This window comes from Maylandia zebra, linkage group LG20, assembly GCF_041146795.1.
Source record: "Maylandia zebra isolate NMK-2024a linkage group LG20, Mzebra_GT3a, whole genome shotgun sequence".
Taxonomy (NCBI): domain Eukaryota; kingdom Metazoa; phylum Chordata; class Actinopteri; order Cichliformes; family Cichlidae; genus Maylandia; species Maylandia zebra.
The window spans coordinates 29,363,543-29,374,607 of NC_135186.1; positions in this window are offsets into that span (position 1 = coordinate 29,363,543).

The window sequence follows — 11,065 nt, forward strand, 5'->3', positions numbered from 1 at the left end:
AGGAGGAAACAGTAACTCAAATAACCAACTGGGCTGTGCAGAAGAAAATCCCTGAACTCGCACGTTGAAGACGAGTGTCACTCCTGCCAGTTAAGAACATAAAATGAAGCTACAATTTGCACAGACTGCCCTAAACTGGACATAGATGTTATATCAACAGTTCAGGCTGCTGGTGTAATAGTGTCAGGAATATTTTCTTGTACCACTTTTGGCCCCTTAGTACCAAGTGAGCATCATTTAAACCCCACAGGCTGCGGTTGAGCACGTTCGTCCCTTTATAACTGCAGTGTGACCATCTTCTGCTTCTAGCAGGATAACACATCATTTCAAAAATCTCCAATGATGCCAAACTGGTTTCTTTAACCTAACATTCAGTTTACTGTTCTCAAATAGCCTCCACAGTCACCAGATGTCAGTCCAATAGAGCACCTCTGGGAGGTAGTGGAACAGGAGATTTGCGTCATAGATGCGCAGCTGACAAATGTGCAGCAGCTGTGTGACGCTCTCAAGTCAATATGGACCAAAATGTCTGATGATTGTTTACAGGACCTTGATAAATCTGTGCCACGAAGGATTAAGGCAGTTATGCAGGCAAAAGGGGGTCCAACCCATAATGAGAAAGGTGTACCTAATCAAGTGGCTGGTGAATATATAGTCAGTATTATAGGTTTTAAAAACTATCAGGCAATGCCAAAATACTAAGCTCTATATTTATTAATATCTGCTAGGGCATGTATCATACAGTTTTGTGATTCCTGTGATGTTAAAAAAAACTGCCCTTTGAAAAGCATTTATTTTGAAAAGTCTGATAGAAATAAATGCTGCTGATACAAGAGGAGTGCTTTTCTGTAGTCACAGATACTTCAGTCTGTTTTTAGGCTTACCAAAAACTGTAAAACTCCACACGCATGAGAACCTGTTGTGGTTTTAAAGATGGGATGAAAATAGCAAAAGCAGATCTAAAAAGATTTAAGTGTCGAGTAAAATTAAAACAGAAAGCAGAACTGACACACATGAGCTGTGAGAAAGGAGAAGGAGAAAAAACAAGCACCTGTTTGTCTGGGCAGACTATGCAAACTAAAAGCCTAATTTTGTTTGATGAGAACTCGTTGTGGAACACTGTTTGTGCTGTTTCATGGAGACACTGGGAAAACACAGGGAAACATCATCATCATTAGGCTATTATTAATGAAATCCTCTTCTGTAATGAGAAGTCAAATGAGTCAGTGTTGGTGGTGCTCTCAGGCATCCAAACAGGTCTGAGCCGGTTATAAAACAACCTACTTGATTGTTTTGCACTAACAGGAAGTGAAACATAAGTATGTCAGTACAAGTTTTGACAGAGCCAGCACACGTCATCACATCAGTCATCTCTTAGCCCCTGGCCACAGTTCCTCCTGTGTGTAATTCAAATGCTTATTAACTGCTTTTAAGGGTCCTGCCCATGTTTGTGGTTGATTTCAGGTTTCTGTAAAAACCAGCCTCAGGATGCCTTTTTATCTTTTCTATCACAGACTCTGTTGCCTTATTTATAGCCTTATTTTCTTGATTGATTTGTATGTTATTTTATCATTTTTAAACCCTTTTTATCCTGTATTTTCTTACAAAATGTAAAGCTAGTTACATCTTTTACTTTGCTTTATACATAGCAAATTAACACAGTGCTCTATTATGAATAGTATTATTCTTACTGCTAATATTATCATCATTGTATCAATCCAGCTGAAATGTCGGCACTTCCCAAAAAGATACTGTTTACCAAATAAGACAGTCCATCAGCAGCACAGTATATTGATATTTTTTGGTTGATTCAACTGAATAAATTTAATTTTATAAATATTCATCCTTGTTCAGCAAGGGATGACTCCTACTAGCGTTGTTAATCCCAGCATCTTTTCCCCGTTACTCCATCAGGAAGCTCTACTATTAGAGAGACTGTAATGATATTTCAAAAACATTATCTTTTAATAAATAATTAAAAAAACCATGACAATTATGTCATTTATTATTATAAAATTTAGTCTTGACATTAATGTAACTTTGAAATGAATGATGCTACTGATCTGTAGTGCCATCTTCAGCTCTACACTTTATTTCCTGGACCACATGCAGACCTCTGTGACATCAGTGGCCTGAGCTAGTAAAGCCAGCATGATAGCCTTTATATGAAATTGTCCACCCCTCTGAATGCCCGCTTATTTCAAATGTGGGTGTTACATTTACAAGAAGAGCAGCCTGAGATGTCTGAAGAAAGACTTTAACCATGTGTTTCAGCGAGTCTACAGGCACTGCTTGCAGCTAAGCAACACAAACAGCATTTACTGTTTGTGTTGTAATCTCTCCATGACCAGGAACAGAAGTGCATTTTATTTTTAAAAAAGGAATAAGCAGCTACTGCAGTTTGGCACTTTGTAAAGATATCCAACTGGACCCTCTGACAGGCACAACACGATCAGTTGTATATTATACAGCTAATGTTTGCATACTCACTCTCTAACCTCATTTGATGACCACTAAACATGCAAAAAATCATCATGTTTAAAATAAAACAGCTGCAGATTAATAAAAACAGAGTAAACACAAATTTGCTCTTAAGTATTGAGGGCAAAAAAAAAAAAATCCCATAAATTAATACATTTAAATAAATTAATGCAGAGATAATGCAAACATGATTCAAGTTTTTCCCTTAGCAATACTACTTTCTGTTATTGCTTTTCATTTAGCTGAAGTTATTGTGCAAACATCAAAAATTTTAAAAAATATCACCAGTTTAATTTATATTTCTTGCTTTGTTTGGACAGCAAGAAATGTGTTATTTAATAGTTTTGATGTCTTAAAAATAGATGAATAAATGTGTCCAGATTCTCAGTTGGTTACAATAAATTTTAATCTGCCACCCTTCCACTGTAAACATTAAAAACCTACTGATTATAATGAAAACTGGATCCATGTGACAGTATCTGAAACAGTTTAACTTATTTGCATAGTGTCACTAAATAAATACAGATTTGATTTAGTGACACTGTGATGTGTTACGGCTCAGTCACGTAGTGTGAAAATGGAAAGCAGCCTTTTTGTAAATAGGAAAAATGAGTGATTGCATTGAATGTTTTCTGCTGTCAGCAACTGAGTGCAATCAGTTTCAACAACAAAACCGGTGACCTGGAGGTTGAGTGTGTACGCTCATTTTATATAGTCATAAAAAGTTTGGTCATGCTGCAGACTCCAGTCAGGACTCCAGTCCAGTTTTCCCTAATGTGACTGTAGCATTAGTGAGTTAAGCTCAGTTTACCAGAACAAGGTATTTTGGCTCTGTTTTACAGGAGGACCACGATGTTTTAATACCAAATAGACACAATGAAGTGGCTACTTTTCCAGAATAATTTGGTACCAGTGTTTTTCAAAGGACTGATTTGTCAAAGCTCGGTGGCAAACCGATTTATTTGACACTTGTGACCAGTAGAGGCCAATGTAGTATTAATCTAACCTGACTTAATTCGATTTCATCAGTTCAGTGTGATATTTAACAGTTATGTGACCCTGAGGGGGGAAATATGTTTCTGTAGAGTTGTGTTGAAAACAAGCAGTTCTTTGAATCTTTGGGCTGAAGGAGGGACAATACTCGGTGTATCAATGCTCAATCAACAATCATTTATTTGCATACAATTCAACAATAAGAGCATTAGAACGTCCGGACGGGAGAGATGCTACCAGAGGGTCAGGCACATGTCTCAACATGGTGACGGGTTGCTCAGCTTTTTATAGTCTCTAGTGGCCCCCAGCTAGTCGTAAAAGCCAAAACATCACATTTTTTCTCTGTTACAGCGCCTAAGTTATGACCTCGGCAGTTGTTTCTCTGCTTTCTGTAAGGTGGGGGTGTGGAATGTGGTCTATCTATCTCCCCTGTCTTTAGACACAGAGTCTCCTGCTTACAACCTTCTCTTCATGATTCAACAATTAAGCATGTCAAGAAAACAGTGTAACACATTCCCAGCAGATCAAGGATACAGAGTGATGCACATTTATCTAATGAACTAATATGTGAATATGTTCTGTTAACTCAAAAGTATAATGAGAACTAAACTACATACAGATCACACACTCTATTTTAAAGGGTATAATATGATCTACAACAATATCATAATTCAACTATTTTGATTACATATATAAGGTAACATATAATAACAGAATAATATCACAATACCCTCTTTTGATCTCTCATTAAAGAGATCACTAATAACAAGCACTTCAGCGTTGCAAGGTCCAAGTTTTCTTGATCCTGAGGCCCTCTGTCCCCCTTATACCTTTCAAATGTACTTAGACTAGAACCTCTGTCTAAGGAGCTTTTAACCTTTATTTCTATTGCTGCAGCTACCAGTGTCTTCCAGTTGGGTGATTCTCAGCTTCTTTCTTCGTCCTCCGGGGTTAGACCACCCTTTAGTCATTGCACAGTTCTGGGGATTATTGCGATTTCAAACAAGGATCTGTGTGTTTTGGGGTCACCGCCGTGTCCCCCTTTTTTGCCAAGAGCCTCTCGAACCTCGTTGGTCTGGTGTTCCTGGTTTTCGCCAACCCCTTCATGGTTATTGCTGTGTTTGTGGGATCCATCTTCTCCAGGAGCCCAAACGTCATGACACTTGACCCCAGTTGCTGTCTCGGCAGTCCCTACATCTGTCTCTGCTGTGAAGGGTCCTCACATCTCCGGGTCCCCGTCTGGTGTCTGTTCCTTTCTCTGCAAGAGACAGAAAACCAAAACACCTCTCTCCCTAGCCTTGATAATCTAATATTGTTATCCATTGTTGTTCTAATGATTCAAATTTGGTTTAAAATATTATGTTCAGGACCTATTCTAATCATAATCTATGTGTGTGTAAAAGAAATCAAAAATTAATGAACCATTTCTAAGTCTAACACATTATAAGCTTAAGTTTTATCATAGCTAAATTATTAAACACAGAAATAACGTCATAAGATGTTCATAAAACCATTGTTTGATGTTCGGACTCAACTCCCCCTTTTTGACACACTCCCATGTGTCAATTCATTGGAGCTAGACAATTAAAAAAGAGAAGGTTAGTGACATCATATCTCAGAAAGTATCAGAAATTCTTCTCTCGAGTACCGTTGCTCCAGCCTTGTCATCCCTGAGGATCTTCGATCCCGAAAATGTCCCTTCTCCTCATGTAATAAAGTCTGTCATCCTTCCATGCCCTGGTAACTGGTCCATCCAGAGCTGTAACATTTTGAAATGTACATACAACAAGCCAAACCACACCTTGGTCACACCAAACCCTTTCTGCCCCGAAGATGTCCAACACCATCTTAGTCTGGACCAGGGTTGTAATAGTTTTGCAATTTTCATCAGTTTTTATTTTTATTTAGCTTCGACTTCAGATTTTCAATTTTATATCAGTTTTAATTAGTTTTTACCAATTCTTTGCTAGTTTAGTGTAGTTTTTATTTTCTGAAAATCCTTAGTTTCAATTTAGTTTTATTTGTGTTTTGCAAAAATTAAGTGTAACAAAATCCCAGTTCCATCATATCAGTCATGCTCTTCTGGTTATCCTTGGGTGTTGAAACTAATAACTATTAACTCTTGCCGCACCGTGTGGTCCTAATTTTGGTTCAAGTGAATTGATAACCTTTTGAAGGCGATTGTTTCACACCTTTATTTAGATGTCCCAGTCCTGTTGTCTCGGGATCCATCACGCTGCCTTATCTGGGGTGAGCTGTTTTCTGGGGATGCGGGTTGAGTGAGTGAGCTCTTCAAGGAGGGGGAGTGTGCTCCCCCTGATGAGGTCTTCTAGGTAAGCTAGGTTAACCTTCTTGTGTGGGCTTTTCAAGTGCGCTTGTAGCTCGCATACTCTACTTGCCACTCCTCTAAGTCCTGATGTTTCTTAGAGAGGGCAACAGTACCTTTAAAATTATATCACACGTGTGGGGGTGTGGCCTTGCCAATTGTTTTGCCCACCTTTTCAAAATGGCTGGCGTGCCCACAAGCATATTTCATGGAAAAAGAAAGGTAAGCTTGATATTTACATTTAAAATGTTTTGTTAAACTCAGATTTTTATTCTATTCTTTTTGCAAGTACCCCTCCTCGGTGGCGAGAAACTGTTGGTGTGGTCAAGTGGGTGCTCTGGAAACAAACGCTCAGGACAGAACAGTTACCAGTCATGTACTTCCTACAAATTTTGCATATGTTTTATTCCATATTGATCCTCTGAGTGTAATGGTACATTTTAATTTGAATTTATCCAAACTAAACACAATATTTTCTTTATTTACTTTGCTCTTGTTCTTTTGCAGTACCACATCCTATCAAATGTCCCTGTCGATTATATTCTACATTTAATAACTTACTATTTCAAGTGAGAACCTAAATCACGTGGACCAATGTTTATTATTGCATATCTCTATTCTGAACGTGGCCAGTCATTCATAGGTATTGTTCAATTTTGGCGATTTTCCTCTATAAAATTTAATTGACTTTTACAGTGGCCTGCTATGGTTAATAATAACATGTTCCAGTCATGAGTGGCATCAAAAGTCTTCTCCACTGTAGCATTTGGCATTCCCAATAATATAACATGATACCTTACTCAAAACACAGCTAATATAGCACAGTTTTCTTAATGCAAACATCGGTAACTCAAAATCAGCAACCACAGTGTTAAGTCTGCAGTTCATACTTATGTGAAGCTAGAGTCTCCTCCTCCAGTCTCTCTTATCCTCCTGCTCCTGAAAAAACAAAACAAAACAAAGCGAAGCATCCACCCTTCTCTTGTCGGCTGGGTGAATTGTTTATGAATTGTTTATTGGCATTTACTAATCCTAAAGTGGGTGCAGTCCTTGTCTCAGTATCAAGTCAGTCAAAGCTTTTAGTCGTCAGTCCATCACAGTCCATTCACATGCATACCTCCATACACATTCATACCAGATGTTGCTGATAATGGAGTCTCACGCGCAACCTATTCGAGCCTCCATCACCAGCAAGATGGCGTCATCATTTTAAAGGAAAACAATTCCTTGTTGTTTTTTGGGCCGGATTGACTCGGTGCAATCCTTTTAGACTCAGAACTTCTCAGTGTTCCCTATAAGTGAATTTCTCCCAAGCCAATTACAATCATGGAGAAGCACACTTTGCAACTGTTTACAGTAATAATATTTTATAGCGCTTTAAATTTCAATCTTTCAGGCCTTGTTTAAAGAGCCGATTGTTAAATCATGAACTCACAAAATATCAACATATCACCACCGGTGGATCACACCTCTCAGATGTTTTTTCTCCAGTGCACTGTAACAAACACGAAAACAGACATAACCAACAAAATACTACTAAAATAACACAAATTAGGGCCCGTTGCAGACATGTCCAAGCATAAAACTATCCCTCTCTCGCTTACGAGAAAGAACACAAGCCAAAGCTCACCGATAAAATCAAGCTAGCGCTAAACAAAACCAAACAATCAACCAGAAATTCACAGGAACATTTTGCTTCCTGCCGGGACAATATTGTGTGGGAATGAGAACCTCAGGTGCCGTAACACCTTTTGTTCCTCCTTGAATTAAAACTCAATCACAGAAAATGCCGTACTCCAACCTAAACTTACACTATTACTTCATCATTTTCACTCTGTGCCACTGTTCCTCATCAGGGCTGTGTGAAGCACAGCAAAGAATTCAGTCAAGGCCTTGAGCCATAAACAGACATCACGCACAGACATTGTTTTCATAACCAAACTTTTTAGAGCTTATTCCTAAAATCTACATAAATGCCCTCTGGGTGACATATAACACATTCTAAGTTTTTAATGGTAATCAATGGCTCCTCATAAAAATTATGCATTGGGATGTTTGTGTGCAGCATTTTGCATATCAGCATAAGCAAAGCATTCTTCATTGCATCAGCGTGTGTGTGTGTGCGTGTGGATCACTCTTTATTGCACAAGCGTGTGCATGTGTATGTGTGTGCATCACTTCTCAGTGAATCAACATTCCCGTGTGTGTGTGTGTGTGTGTGTGTTTGTGTGGGTGTTTGTGTTCATCACTTTCCTGTTCTGGTGTTCTGGGTAAACCACGGCCTGAAGCGTGCCCTGGGGTCCTGCCCCCCTCCTTTTCAGTTTGTTTGCGACCATTGCTGCTGCTGCTGCTCAAAATTCAGTCCGTCCTGGTTCTGACCCCATTTGGGGCAGTCCTTTCTCCAGGGTCGATGTTCACCGCAGGTGAAACCTGCATCTTCTTCTGTGTTTTTGTCCATTCTGAGGTGCCTTCTGTCCTCAGTTACTCCTCTTGTCTCGGTCACGCCCTTTTTCGCCACCCGATCATCCGTGTTGGTCCATCACTGTCCTGCACAGTGTGAATGCAAAGTTATCAAGGTCAGCATTCTTTCGCTCGGCCTTACTTTTCATTCGGGCTTGGCGGGCGTCTCGTCACAGCTCTGTCAGCTGACGCAGTCTGGGAATTTTCCCCCGTGTAGTGAAACGGGCCTTAGGTTTAGTGCTCTCCGTCTCGGCTGCATGAGATCACATTCCTGCAGGTCTGTTGACATTCTCAGGTCGTTGTTGTGGGTCCAGCTGTTGCAGCATTTGGTCAGTGTCACGTAGAGGGGAGAGCAGGAGTCCAGTCAGCCTCGGCTTTCAGGGCCGGCAAAGCAGCCTGTAATTAAATATGTATAGAAAAAACAAAAACAAAACAAAACAAAAACAAACAAAAAACAAAAACAAACGAACAGGAAAATGATGTTGTGTTGGCTGTGTTATTCAGAGGGGAGGCAATGGGGCCAGGCCCTGTGTCAGCCTTCTCTCCCCCTTTTTTTGTTTTTTGTCTCCCGATATAATCAACTCCTAACCCACCAAGTTGACAGGACAACACCGGTATATGTTAAAATTCTTAAGATCATGTTTAAAAGCCCAAAAAAGGAACTTTCTTTCATTCAGTAATCACTTTTATTAATCAATCAACAGAAAACATGTCACAATTTGAATCTTTTAACCACTAAATTTGTTGTGTCTTGCCTGGTTGGTTAGACCAGTGTTCCTTTTTTTTTTTTTTAGTTAAATTGTTGTCCTGCAACCCAGAGGGTTTCTTTGTCAGTAATGTATAGACTTCATCATTTAAGTATGTTAATTTTTCTTTAACCTTGCTGGAAAATCTTCACGTGTTCATGAGTGTAAGCTGTTTCTTCATTGCGTGTATGTGCATTTGTATAAAAGCAGGTTAATTTTATCTTTTCTCAAACTAGGCGTTACCTTAAAAGGAGCCTTTCTCTCAGATTTCTCTGCTTGTGTGTGTTTTTGTTTCACCTTTTTGTTGTGATGCTCCGGACGCCTTCCCAACCTCCACAAGTCCGTTGGCCCCAATTTTATGTGTTAAAACTTCTCTTAATTTCTCCTCTAATTCTCTCCTCGCTGCTGTCTTTTTCACAGCTGCTGATTCGTGCTGGGTGTGGTTCCCATTACCTATAATTTTGCTTCGGCCGCTGTGCTTGTGGGGGCAGTTGGTCCAGGTCCGCAGCTTCCTGTATTAACACACTAAGAGATTTATTTAATTTCATTTTCATCACTTTTAAACCGATAAGCAGGCAACCCGCCTACCTTGACAGCGTAAACTGCACGCCAGTCTCCCAACACATTCCTCTCTCTACTCCTCTATAATTCTCCACTGCACACCTCTTACTATCTCTCCTTTTTATTTTTATTACACCACAGAGTAATACACCCAATTATGCCCGTCTATCTCTATGTGGCTCCAAATTCCCTCTTTATTTTAATTTCACACTCGTCAGGGGACAGGCACACAACAATTTCAACCACTGAAACGAGGAATTCAACCTTTTTATATTACTAATCTAGACTCAACGTTTGTTCGCAAAATGTGTCTTGTTCTAGTCCGGAAATAAATGTGAACCCGTGATTACACGGTCGTTCCAGTGTTATTTCCGTGGCTATGCGGGGGCCCTCACCTCCCCAAGTCACCACCTCGGCACCCGGACGCCGCCGGTCCTGGCCAAGCGTCCCCGGACAGGAGGGTCGCCACGCCTAGGGCAAAGTTCCACAGGTACACTAGGCATCAACCTTTGATCCTAAAATGTGTATTTGCTCTAATGTCCTCCTAATCAAACACATTAACCGTCACTGTCACTGTGTTCACGCTTCACACAAAACACACTCAGAGCGCGCCTCAGTCACACTCTCCCTCAGTGCGCGCTTCACCCACAAGACAGCACCCAGAGCGCGCCTCGCAGCTTCACACACACTCTCTCACCCAGAGCGCGCCTTCACACACACACCCAACACTTTTCCTCAGCGGGAATTTTACACAGAAACCTCTGAGCTCAACTATTAGATCTTCTGAAAGCACACTGCACCATAGACCAAAATACCCTTTTCTCTGCGCTTATGACCGCCACAACGGAGCAAAGTCGCATCATAAAAGTGATGCTTGCATCCCCGAAGTTATACCAGACATCATAAACCAGGTTTTGCTCTATGTACTTCTTTGGCAAGTAAAATTTTACTTTGTTTTATGACCGCAGCCCTTAAAAAAAAAAAACTCGACTGACGCCACAAACCACCGTCAAACCTCTGTTCAATGTACTAAAATTAGCACCAACCACTACTGCACTTCACGGCCGCATATCACCGGAACACGCCGTATCATAAACCAAACCTACGGACGTGTTTCGCTCTCGCGTTGCCAGTGTTTAACCGCACCGTGAAGCCAGCATCTGCTTTTCCTTAAATCAACTTCTATTTCACAGCCGGCAAGAGCCAGGACGTAACCGACATCATAAACAAACTTCAAACCTCGACTTCAATGTACTGAACTAATGGCCGCGTCTTCAGAATAAATTCTAATGTATTATTGCTACAGAAGCCAGTATTAGACAAAATTAAATGTGGAAGGTAAAGTGGCTGCACTCTAGTCCAACGTAGTATCTTATTAGTATCTCGGTAGAGGCAGATTACTGCAATCTAGACCAACGTAGTGTGTTATTAGTATCTCGGTAGAAGCAGTTTATTTAACACCCTGGAATTCAGCCTCAACTTATGTTGTTAGTATCTT